This window comes from Arachis ipaensis, chromosome B5 (genome assembly GCF_059453495.1).
Source record: "Arachis ipaensis isolate K30076 ecotype BB chromosome B5, ASM5945349v1, whole genome shotgun sequence".
In the NCBI taxonomy this organism is placed as follows: Eukaryota; Viridiplantae; Streptophyta; class Magnoliopsida; order Fabales; family Fabaceae; genus Arachis; species Arachis ipaensis.
Window position 1 is genome coordinate 123,267,970 of NC_142440.1, and position 12,982 is coordinate 123,280,951.

At 35.4% G+C, this 12,982-nt stretch overlaps 1 pseudogene; it reads right to left on the reverse strand.

Moving 5' to 3' along the window:
* Window positions 1-8,220: 8,220 nt before the first annotated feature.
* LOC148565639 (protein LONGIFOLIA 1-like) lies at window positions 8,221-12,954 on the reverse strand (annotated as a pseudogene).
* Window positions 12,955-12,982: the final 28 nt, after the last annotated feature.

Consider the following 12,982-nt stretch of genomic DNA (forward strand, 5'->3'; position numbering starts at 1 on the left):
TGATCTCGTTCCATCTCTGTTCAAATATTTGTATGGTAAACTGTCCATATAGTAATACACTAAAATTGTCCCAAAAATTCTTGTTTTTATATTATGTACCACATTATGATGGAGATGCCATGCACAAAGACGGTGTGGTATACCAGGAAATACTTCTAGCATAGCCTCTCTCATAGCACGGTCTCCGTCTGTCACAACGCCTCCGGGTAGTTTTTCTAACATGATTTTCGAAAATTCCTTCAGTGCCCACTTGAAAGTTTCGGACCTTTCATCTGAGAGCAGAGCGCATCCAAAGATAGTTGTCTAGCCATGGTGGTTGGTCCCTGAAAATATGACTAAGGGCTTGTTGTATACATTTTTCTTGTAAGTGGTGTCAAAAGCCAGTACATCGCCAAAACATTCGTAATCAACAACGCTTTCTCCATCAGCCCACACCAAATTATCCAACCTTCCATCCTTTAACGGGTCACTGTCTGCCTTAGAAAACAGATAGGCCAACGCAGCAAATGCATCACCGTCTTTCACTTTGCCACGCCTAGTCTTACTAATGTGGTTATGTAAGTCTTTGCTGGTAAAACCCACTTTATCGTATCCACCTTTTTGGGAAACCATGTAACCCATTATGTGGCAAGTTTTAACACCACATGCTCGCAAGTTGTCTGCTTGTGTTTTATCGGCCTCATCAAGCCCACAATTCACAGCAATAAGATGTCTGTACTTAGGTGGACACGGTAGATGATTGTGTTCACTCTCAAAGATACTGACTTTTTACTTACCCATTCTATAGTGACAAATGAACCAAATCCTCGCCCTGCAGTTGACACAAGTAATTGCCCTATGCTCTCTTTGCCGATTGTCCCTTTTAAGGTGCTTCCAATGTCTTTCTCCTGCTTTATTGCAAACCAACTGTCTTGTATTAATGTTGCCATTAGCATCCATCGTCTTCAAGTCTTTTCGGGACATAAATCCATAGCACTTGGCATATTTGGCATAAAATTCACAAACTTGAGATTCTGTATCAAACACCAGTCCCCATATGTCTTCAATGGTCAAATCAGTTATCAACTTTTCATCACCATCAGCATTAATTATATCTGCCTCTGCTTCATCTACAGTTACATCCACCATATCATCACTTTCATTGGAACTGCACTCATACTCAACACTTAAATCCTCTGATTGATCACCATCCTTATCCGACTCTTTGCCATCATTCTCCATGATTGAACTTAAAATTTTAACATGTTAGGTACTAACTAAATGCTAGGAGAATGGAATAGGCATAATGAACTAAACCTTTTTTATTAAAATTATTGGTCAATCAAATTCTATGAAACCTAAGAGCTATTAGTACATAAGAATGTTAAAACAGTTTTTAAAACTTAAAAAAATTATAATAAAGTTTTCCAGAGAGAGAAGACAAGAATTCAACTATTCTCATAATGGCACCACTGAAGGATATCCTTAAATATGTTGGCTAGTTTATAGCTTTAGCAGTTGTATTATTTCTAGGGAATATAATAAAGCGACCAATTTTCTAGATCAGCAACATAATAGATATGTCACAAAATTTGATACCTTCTATCTACCAATATGCCACAATACAAAGGCTATGAGATCAAAGGCATACAGATCACTACGACTTAGTGAGGAATATGAAAAAGAAATTCCTAAAGTGGGTCACAAGATTTACATCTTTAATCATCACAGGACCAACCTCAGAGAGAAGGTCCAAGCATGGTAGTAGAATCTCTTTGGAAGCATGGATTGAGCCATACTAAACCAATAGGAGCAGTTTTAACATGGCAGGAGCAATTTTACCATGGCAAGTTTTCATCTTTCACTCAATGAACAATTTATTAAATCAACCACAGCAAAATACAATATAACAATCAAAAGGTAGAGAACAACACCAAAACAATAATTTATCAAATTAACAAGTTAATAAGATCAATTAAAACTGAAAATCAAAATAACAAGAACAATTAACATTTTAAACCACAGCAAACTAACAACAAAATAAAAACTAGAAAACATACTAACCATGAAAACAACAATAGAAAAAACAATAACTGAATAATTAATAGAAGAAAGAACAAGAAGAAGGAAAAAAAATCATCCTAGGATGGAGCAGTTCTGAAATTCAAACAGTACAGGGAAAGGGAGGAGCTTTAAATCGCGACAGAGATGGCTGAATGGAGGCAGACAATGGTGGAACGGTGGCTGAAAGGCCACAAAATAGAAGCTGAACAAAGGCTCGAACACTCGGCGTAGACGACTGAACAGAGGGCTAAGCAGCTCGAACAAGGGTTGGCCAAAAAGGGCAGAACAAGGGTTGGCCAAAAAACAGACGCAGAAATTTGGCCAAAAAAGAGGCAGATGCGCGGCAAACAAGGGCGACGTTGCGTTGAGGCTGTAGCAGCGGCGGTGGCTGGACGTTGAGGAACGGCGATGAGAGATGGCTGCTTCGGTGCTTCTTCCAAGCTGCATTTGAGTTCTCATCTGTCTTCTCTGCGTTCTTCAGTGTGTTCATTCAGAGGCCAGAGAGAAGGAAGTGAGGGAGTGAGGAGGAGCTCGATGAGAGGAAGGAGGAGAGTGGCTGAGTGAGACTGTGAGAGAGGAGAGGCGAAGAAGGTTGCAAGAATTTGAAAAGTGCCACGTTCAACTCTTAAGTAGCAAGTTTAAAAACAGAGTAATTTCTAGAAATTTGGGCAGCAAGTAGCAGCAAAATATAAGCACATGAATCCAAAAATTGCAATTAACATGAGAAAGGCATGGATTGCATGTACAGAGGCAGCATCAAACTTAATTTCACAAGTACAGTTCAGTAGGACAGCAGGTAGAATCAGGTTACATGAAATAGAAACAGCACAGCAATGATCATACCAATATCATTTAGCAAACAAGCAGTATTAAGCCATGTTGGATAATTAAGAACGGAGCAATTATCAGACCTAGAATCTTCTAACCACAACCTAGCTACCTAACAGCATATATATCTATCTATTCTAACAAACAGAATTAATCAGCAATCTAACTAAAAATAACAACAGAATTAATAAAAAAAAATAAAGAAACAGAGCAGGAAGTAGGGATGAGGCAGGGGACCTGGAATGTAGCAGAGATAGACTGGGAAATAGAAAGGGGAAGAAGAGCAGAAGTAGTGCCGCCTAGAGTTAGTGGTGGCCGGCTGAGCTCGCGGCGGCGCAGAGAGCGGCGCGAGCGGCGGAACGATGCAGGGCAGAGAGATTTAGCTTCTCTCTGTGGCAGTGACGAGAGCTGGGGGGTAGAAGCGTTCGAAGGGAAGAGGAGAGGCGAGAAGAGAAGAGGGAAGGTAAGAATGGTGGTCAGCTTGCCCAACGTTGGGTCGCCGGACGGAGAGCACGGAGAGAGAGGAGCGGTGAGAGGGGGTGAGAAGAGGGAAGAAAAATAGGTAGAGAGGGAGGTGATTAATTTAGGGTTCAGCAGCTTTGTTTAGTTTAACCTTTCTGTCTTTTTTCTTTTTTTTTTAAAGAGACAAAATGACGCAGTTTAGGGGTATTACTTTCAAACCAAAAACTCGCTAAAAAATTGGACGGTTCTACCGTTTCACCGGTTAACTGTCGGTTCGACCAGTTTTTTCACCAGTTTTTTGCCAAGCGGTTTCTGGCCTTATCCAGACCAGCTAGGTGACCGGATTCCGGTTATTCTGGTTGAACCGGCCAGTTTGGTTCGGTTTTCAGAACCATGGTTACTGGTTAGGGTTCCTCTAACCAACGGCACCGTTTTGAGCAAATTTTAGAAAACCGGTCTGGTCCCAGTTCGGTTCGACGGTCCAATGACGGTTTCTGAATCTTTCGGTTTTGATATATGACCGATTCGTTTTTTATACCGGTTCACGGTTCGACCGACCGGTTCGAACCGATTTTCAAAATCTTGGTCCGAACTGCTTTTTCCCTCAGTTCACAATTTGACCGGTTCGACCAATCAGTTCGAACCGTTTTTAGAACTTTGCATTTTTCCCTTATTCCAAAAATCTAGCCAGGTGACGGTTCGATTCGACCAACCAGTTCATAAAGATAAATGCCATTAAATAATAAAAAAATTAAAAATACAATAAATCATATACCTTTTTTAGACCTTCATCAACTTTTCCCATAAATTCTTTTTGATAATATTTCAACAAAACTTCAATTTTGGTATCACATTGTAGTATGAATTGCTGAATTTAATAGTTAGGGGGTAAGTCAGTGACACCAATTAAGTAATAAGATAAAATAAATAAAAACAGTAACAACCCTGAAAAAGACATTGCGTACCGAAAACATAGCTGGTAAATACCAGTGTGTTTGACATCCTATTTCTTTCTCCTGCATGGTTAGCATAGTAGCCACCAAATCCAACATCTATGTGGTAAATAATAAATATATTAGGAATTAAAATATGCTAGAGATAGCAGTTTAATTATGCACTTACATCCCATGTACTCACTCCTTGGGAATTAATGACTTGAAATTGTCACGAGTTCTGCTAAATTTTTTTGTTGTCGCCAATACCTCATCACTACATATACGAATCACATTAATATTGAACTATTTTTTAAATTTTTAGTAGATAGATAATGAGATATTTAACCTTCTTTTATTTGGTGCAAACACATAGGTTGTCATTTTAATATCTAAGTCATCCAAATCCATGTATGCAGGAGGCTTAAATAAAATCGGGATCCACCGGAAAAAAAAAAAAAAAAAAAAAAAAATTGGTAAGATCACTAAGTTATGTAACCGTAGAGGATTCATGTGAATGCTTGTGATATGAGAACTTACAGATGGCCATTCAATTCTCCATTTATTGTGCTCGATTTTTTTATGGTTTAGGGTAGGCATGCTAATAGAATATCCACTTGGTGTACTCTTTTTTAAGAGTGCCTTTTGCTCCTCAGTTAGAGATTTGTGTGAGGTCCCTGGTGGATTTTTTTTTTATTTTTTGAAAAGTTGTCTTTAATGGAGGCAGCATTCACACCAACCTTATTTTCAGACAAATGTGAATTCCAGACAATTCTTCTCTTGGTCGTAGATATCTTCTTATCGCGTACACTTGTCTGTTTTGATGCCTTTTTATTTGTACTAGAGTCAGACTGATGATGTTGTGGAGACTTTAGCAATTTAAGAATTTCATTTGTATCTCTTGGATTAGTAGATTGAAAAGGATATAAGAGAGTAGGAGGCTAAAAATTTGTGACAGTTGGACCTACAATAAATGATGGTGGGAATATGTTGTATAGTGATGGATGCATGGTTGTCGGATATTGGTTAGAATATACTGTAGCAGTATAAAAACCAGGGTACATAGAATACAAAAATTAGGGTATGTGAGGTATATGGTTCAAGTACGAATAATGTAAGAGTTGGTTATCAATAGCATTAATGCTAACATCTCTTGTGTCTCTCTTGTTCTCGTTACGTTGAGGTGATCGGGATGATTCTCGCTTACCCATATCAAAAACTCAAGCATATATGTAACACAATTAGAATTATAATGTGAATATAATTTGCTAATGATCTGCTGAGAAGTGTTTTTATATATAGAATAAAAGTTTGTTTGTTTATTCTTTATTATTGAAAAATATCTTTCAAAAAGATTTTATTGTTATATATATATATATATATCATATAATATAATTATAAAGAATATGTATCTATGATTGTAATTTAACAAGATTTACTATTTAAAGTGGATATTATTTTTATTTACAAATTATTTAAAATAGATATTATTATTCAAATTTCTTATTTTAAATTGATATTATAATGTACATAATAATATAATGTGGAAAGCTTTGCGTATTAATACATAATATTTATTAATAAATATTTAATTTTTTTTAAAAGATCACAACATTACCAAAACATGCTAATTTTAACTTTATTATTCTATGTGATAATAAATACATAATATTTAATAATAAATATATAATATTTTTAAAATTATATATTATTATAAATTTATTATTTTTATGTCGAAATTATTCATAATATATATTATTATTTAAATTTATTATTCAACGTGACAATAAATATGTAATATTTTTAAGTTACTGAAAATTTATTTTGTTTATTAAAACATGATTTATAATAGATATTATTATTTTAGCTTATTTTAACTTATAACTCTACACAATCATAGCATTTAAATTTGTAATATTGATTTAGATATAATATTGATTTTGACGGAATATATGATTTACTTATAAATAATATAATTGATGTGATTTATGTTGATTATAAACTAATTAGATTGTCAATAATTAGAATGATTTTGCATTTAATATAGATTTAGCGTAAATTGATATATAATAACAACTCTCTTTTATCATTGTTATGTATTTTTATTCTCAAACACATAACACTACAAGCTAATTACAATGGTAAGAACGCGAAGAAATAATCGAGCTACTTCTGTTGAGGCAAGTTCTATTCCTAACATGAAGATCTGTCAAGAACCAACTGAAATTCTGAACAAGTACGTACTATTTTTTTGGTTTCTTGTATTATTAATTTATTCTGAATGGTCTTGTATAATTTGATAATAATGAGTATATTTATTCGCATCTTTGATTAAAAGAATAAAATATAAATTATGTTGATTCTTTTTTTTTTAAAAAAAAAGACAAATGTTGCTACTATCCCCTCCCCCTTCTTTCTCAAAAAGGGGACCAAACTCAAACCTAAAAGGTAAAAACCCTATTAGAGTAGAATAGCAGCTAGGCATCCTCACCACTATCGGTTTCAAAAAGTTTGAGTGGTCTGCGCATAACACCTCCTGACGGGACATCTCCTCCATCCCCGTTGGTCCTTCCAAAACAAACCTACTTCTCTTTTATTTTCTTCTTTTTCACTCTGGCGCAGCATTATCCACTGGGGAAAAGTAACTGGCTGATGGGAGACCTGTTCCACGTCTTAGCTTCGACCTCCCAGTTACAGCACAGACATGCCTGACTGACAGCCTTGTTTCGAGAGTCTAAAGAACCCCCAAACAAAGTAGCCTCAAGCTCCTCTCCTCCTTCATTCAATTTCCATTCTTGAACCAAACATTGATTTTTCTTCCAATGCTTATCAGCCTAGTGCAGCACTTTCTACTCCAACGAAACAAAAGGAAAACCAAGTGTTGCTGCAAAGTTGCACTGAGACATCATCTTCAAGCCATAAGAAGAAGCAGTCCCTTTCAAGATTTAGCGGCTCCCACGTTACAAATCTTGTTATCCCCCTGTGCTAAAGCAAGTGAAGAACAAGGGAATGCATGAGAAATACATCAATCCAACTATTTCCTCCTCCTCCTTCATTCGATTTCTTTGAGTATTCTTGTTTTTCTGAGTTAATTTCTTTGATTGTTGATTGTTGTTAACAGGAAGAATTATTGATTGTTGTTTTTGTTGAGTTAATTACTATTGCTTTTTTTCAAATCTCGGAGTTAATTTTTACTTTGATCTGAATTTTTGTGCTATTGATCTGAATCTCGAAATTTTGTTCTCAGTTAGTTGTACATATTCTTCATGTTAATTATATTTTTGTATTCTTTTATGTAAAAGCTAAATGGACTTTGGTTTTTTTCATAGTGAATAAAATGAGATTTTGACCCTGCATGCAATGTTCTAATGTTACAGTGAACCCAATCCATCATTGAAGGACATAGTGACTTTAGACTCATTAGCTAATTCTGTTGAGCAATTGACCCAAATAGTTCAATCTCTTGTTCAACGATTGGAAAATAATGTCAGCTCTCCCTCTAAGGTGTTTAAGGTCTTTGGTTCCAATTCTAAGACTCTTAACAAACAAAATAGTGCGTCGAATAATCCATTGTTGCTATGCTGTATTGAGAAGGCCAAGACAGATCTGTCCATTGCTAAAAAAAGGAGAATAGATTCACTTGCTCTAATCAATATTCCTGGATTAGAGCTACCTAGTGTGAGTACTAAGTAATAAATAGTTTATTATTATTATTATTATTATTATTATTATTATTATTATTATTATTATTATTATTATTATTATTATTATTATTATTATTATTATTATTATTATTATTATTATTTCACTAATAACAGTTTTTTTATATATTTAGTGGGTGCAAGTCTGTTTTAGACCAATAGCTTCAATGGGTTTGGACGAAACTGAACTTGCAATTGCAGCATACTTGTATGGTAATCATTTGATGGATAAGTAAGTAAACTCAATTAGAATTTTATTTGTTAAACGGTGTTGTTGATTTGTTTAGCTATTTTATTTATGTTAAATTATCTTTGGCAGCTACGAGGAGGATATAGTATTTTCAGAGCTTACAGCTCACAGAGATGTATTTAGGAGCTTGATACCAGGAAAGCCAATCATTTCTCTTGTGCTAGACATAGTAGCAGATATGATGAGGATAGAGTTGACCAGAGAAAGTGGTTATTGGTTTTTACCCACAACTTTTGCGGTCATTATATAGGAGTGTATACTAAAATAATATTGGTAGTTGTTATTTGTATTGCGCATATAAACTAGTGGCTGAAATAATGCAGCTGTCAGAGAAGACAAAATTGGATCCCAACCGTCTGCCACTTTGTATCACATATGTTTATTTGGGCAAAGTTGACTGCTTAAAAAGAGTAAGTTTATATCATTTTAAATTCATATTAGCAAATATTGGCATAAAATAATTTTAATAACTAAAATGACTTTCTCTTGATTAGGTCTTTATCCCTGTATCTGAAACTACTAACGAAGGTCATGAACACTGGTACCTCGTAGTGATTGATCGTGTTAAAAGACAAATCATTTTGCTAGACCCATTACCCATTGAGAAACAGTTCAAGCGAAAGAGGACAGCCTTGAAATTAGTAACTATATTTCCCTTTTTTTTGTTAATTATCTACATATATGACTAAAAAGCAAACTCTAACATAGACATAAACAGGCAATTTATTTGGACGAGGTATTGGAAGATCGTTCATTCTATGACTTTGAGACCACTCCAAATCTGATTTCTTCACAATTTGAATTTGAAGAGCCAGAAGACCTTCCGACCCTCAAAGCTGGATCGTAAGATCATATAATTAGAAGTTATTGATATGAAATTTATGCAATTATATAATACTCTAATATAGCTTTCTCGATATGTAGGAGTAACGCGGGTGTGTGGGTTGCAAGTTGGATGATAGCTTGTTTTGAGGATGATCATTTTAACATAAAGGTAATGTTATGCACTAATCTTTTCCTTCGTTCTTTCTTTTATATTTAGGTAAATAAGCCTAATGTGTAATTATTCAAATTTTATTAGGTGGATGATGGGATTCGCATGAAGATTGCAGTCTCACTCGTGTTAAAGAATCATAATATGATCAGCTATAGGGTAAAAAATATACCATTGAAAATCTTAATAAGCTGTATGATAATCACCATCGTGATGATTATGAATTTTCACAAGATTAAATTTACAACATAGGATATTTATTATTATTTTTGTTTTTATTATTTTCTTGTGGGCATATGAACCGTCTAGTGACATACGACATTATATTTTGTTTACGTTTCTGTTGGTATCTGTTTGCCGGATTATTTAATGTCTCCATTTAACTATCTATGAATTTATACTCTTTTGGTGATTGAAATTTAGTTCTTTTATACTCTTTTATACTCTTTTAGTTCAGTGGCATTGTCTTTCTTGAAAGCATGTTTCTCTTGCGGGGATGACCCTACTCTTTTATAATCATGAGAGTCCGTCTATTCTAAAGTTATCCTTGAGGATTCAAGTTCTTTCACTGTGCTGTGCTGGATCTAAGGCTATCAATGATCCAAAAGGTTAGTTAAAGAAAGCTCTATAGCAGTTCTTTTATGAACCCTGCTATGCAATTTGAAGTTCCAATTGAGTTATTTACTTATCAAATTCTCTGCTAGCTTCATGTCAAAGAAAGCTCTATAGCAGTTCTATGCAGTTATTGAGAGAAATAACTGCCAAGAAGTTGGATATTTTGGTTAACAAAGTTAAATTTCATGCCACTTTCTCATATAACTCAAGCTGTTTCATGAGTTGTAAAGATTCTTTAAATGATTAAGGCTCAAATATTTATTTATCATCACATGACTTGTACTGGTTTAGGCTTATAAACAATGCTTGCCTGTTTCTTTGCATATTAAGAAAGTCAAACTTAATTTTTAGCCAAAATATATATATATATTAAGGCACTAATTTTTGTACTAAAATCTCATTAACAACATCAAATATGAGTTTTTTTTGCATTTCTTCAAGATTATTTATCCTAAGAATCTTCCAGCATTGTGCTTCATATTGAACTGCAGCTTGTTTGTCTTCAATAGTTCAAGTGCAAATATCAACTTTGGGTTTATCAGGTGACCTGGTGAATGAACTGCCTGGATTAAGCTGGGGCTACTGAGCAGCCCTGATGCGAGCAATATTTCTGCTATGTATTTACGGTCAGAATCTTTTCTCTCTGCAATTGATGAATTTCTCGCTATTATCTTCATTTTGCCAAAGAACTTTATCCAAATTCTGAGTTTGAAGGTCATCATCACTGGTTCCATTGCTGAAGTTGGCCTTTGTGTTATTGAATGAAAGAGGAAGGTTCAATGCATGCCCTATGTCATCAGGAGTGGCTAAAGCTTCATCTATAGAAATATAAATATGAAAGAGTTAAAATGTAATCCAAACTCCTTTCCTATAGATAATTTTATGTGAATATCACAAAAACTTAAGTGTAGAATATACCTAAATCTTTTGAGGTTTCTATCTTCTTTTTAATTGGAGAAGGTGGGTCTTCACTGTAAAATTACAGATCAAGAACAAAAACTGGACTTCGTTGTTCTGAAGTAGCTGTTATCATGGCCATAGCACTTTCCTTGCTTAGCTCCTTTGTAGCAGTCTGATCAATGAAAGAATATTAAACCTAGTACTTTATGCTTATGGGCAACCATTGTATAATGGGAGGAAGAAATACTTACATTTTGATTCATGTGAGTCACCTGTTGAATGGAAATACTGTTGTTGCTTTCAGAATGATCAGCTTGGGTGCCCTCTATGTCACGGTGAGAATCCATGCTTCTGTTGCTGTCAACATTGGAGGAAATAACATCAACTTGATGCTTAAAGTTCCTCTTTTGACACCGGATCTTGCTGAAGCCTTCATTTCTTTGCTGCAAGGTACAAACTTTTTTCTTAGGGGTGGAACTTAGGGACAATAACTCTGATGATTGCTTGTGTTATCTTCTTTTACTTTTGGACTCTGATGATTAGTTTGTAGGTGATCGCTTCTCAAAACTGAACTTATTTTGTACTCTTGGGCTTCTAGTCTCTGCTGTATGGCTGGAGTTATTGGTGTCCTCTCCATTGATGACCTGAGGGACTTTTGAGGCTTGCATTAATTTTGAAGTTTTCTTTATGTTACTCTTATCTGCAGAATGGAAGCGTTGACTAAAAGGATTTGTTGAACTGGTTCCTTTTGTTGTTTGACTTTGAATATTGTCAAGCAATCTTCCATCTTTGGGATCATTGGTAGAAAACTTGATGCGGCCTGATTTGCCATTAGTCATTTCTTTGGTAGCGACATTGGATTTTCTTGAGATTTGTGCTGGCTTCATGATGATAATTGGAAACTTTTTACCCCGGGGTGAACTTGAAATATCATCAGTGACAAATGTTGGGTTGGTCTGTTGTCTTGGGGTCTGTAGTTTCGAGCTTTCACTCAGACCTCTGTCAGAAGGGTAATTTGTTTCCTGGTCTCTTGTAATATCTAGTGAATCTCTGTATCTCTGCATTGCTTCCAGAATCTGCTTAAGGGCTCTGAGATCTTTTCCTGAATTTTTAAACTGAAGATCTGCAATCCTTTTCTCAATTTCACCATATACAGAGTGGGAGGGTTTTGAAGCTGTTGTCAAAGTCTCACTTCCCTTGGAAACTTGTAAATCAGGATCTTGGCTTGCATCAGGTTGCCTCCATGGGATTGGTTCAAGTGAAAATCGTGAATTTCCGATTAAGGCATTGTCCCTTCTAGAAGTCCCCAAGCACTGGTTTCTTGTTATAGGGGAAACTGGACTTTGGTGTTGGTTATATCCATCACTCATGCAAGACATTTGTGAAGAAGTATCACAAGCTTGTGTGCAATCTGGGAGTTCTTCCAGTCCCATTAACTTTGCTACAACACTCGATGCTCTCTTAGGAGTTTCTTATTCTTGCTGCTGCTGCCTAAGGATTGTGCTCGAACTCTCATATCCTCTCTCTGCACCCTTCATGAGATTTTGAGATCTTGTTGCTTCGCTATAACTCTTGTTGGATCCTTCTCTACTGTCCAACGAAAGCCTTGGGATTTCCTTGTGCTTTAATAATTGTTGCATTTCCCTCTCATCATAAGAGCGTCGAGGCGAATCCCATGGCCTTCCCCAAGACTTAGCAAGATTATGAAGGGGTTCATTGGTGATAATGCCTCTGCTATTGACAGATTTAGGCAACTGCAAAGGCCGGGGAGAGTCGATGTGTTTCAAGATGCGGCCCTTCTTTTTCTCTTTAGTTGCAGTTTTGACTGATAACCCTCGTGGCTCTCTCTATATTGAGTCTTTGATAATATCGTGGAAATTCAGGGACTGATGAACTGGGGTGTCGGGTTGTTTTACTGCTTCTGGATTAGAGTTTTCTTGGATCTTGATTTGGCAGAGAATTGTTCTGTTGAACTCTAAGGATGACATACTAGATGAGCAAGAGGATGATGAGTTAGAAGTTCCCGATGATTCTGTGGAGAATTGTTGATTCTCTCTTGCAACCTTCACATTATTGTTAGCCTGCAATTACATTCAAATATTTAATTGTTTCTGAAATTTTTCTCTGATAACTATTGAAATTTCTGGTATCTACTCACCATTGCATTTAGCATCTTATTATTCAGCTCTTTGGCTTCATTTCTTGTTTCACCTGATAAGGGAAGGACATTTTAGTAGGAAGTATATTTTGCATATAT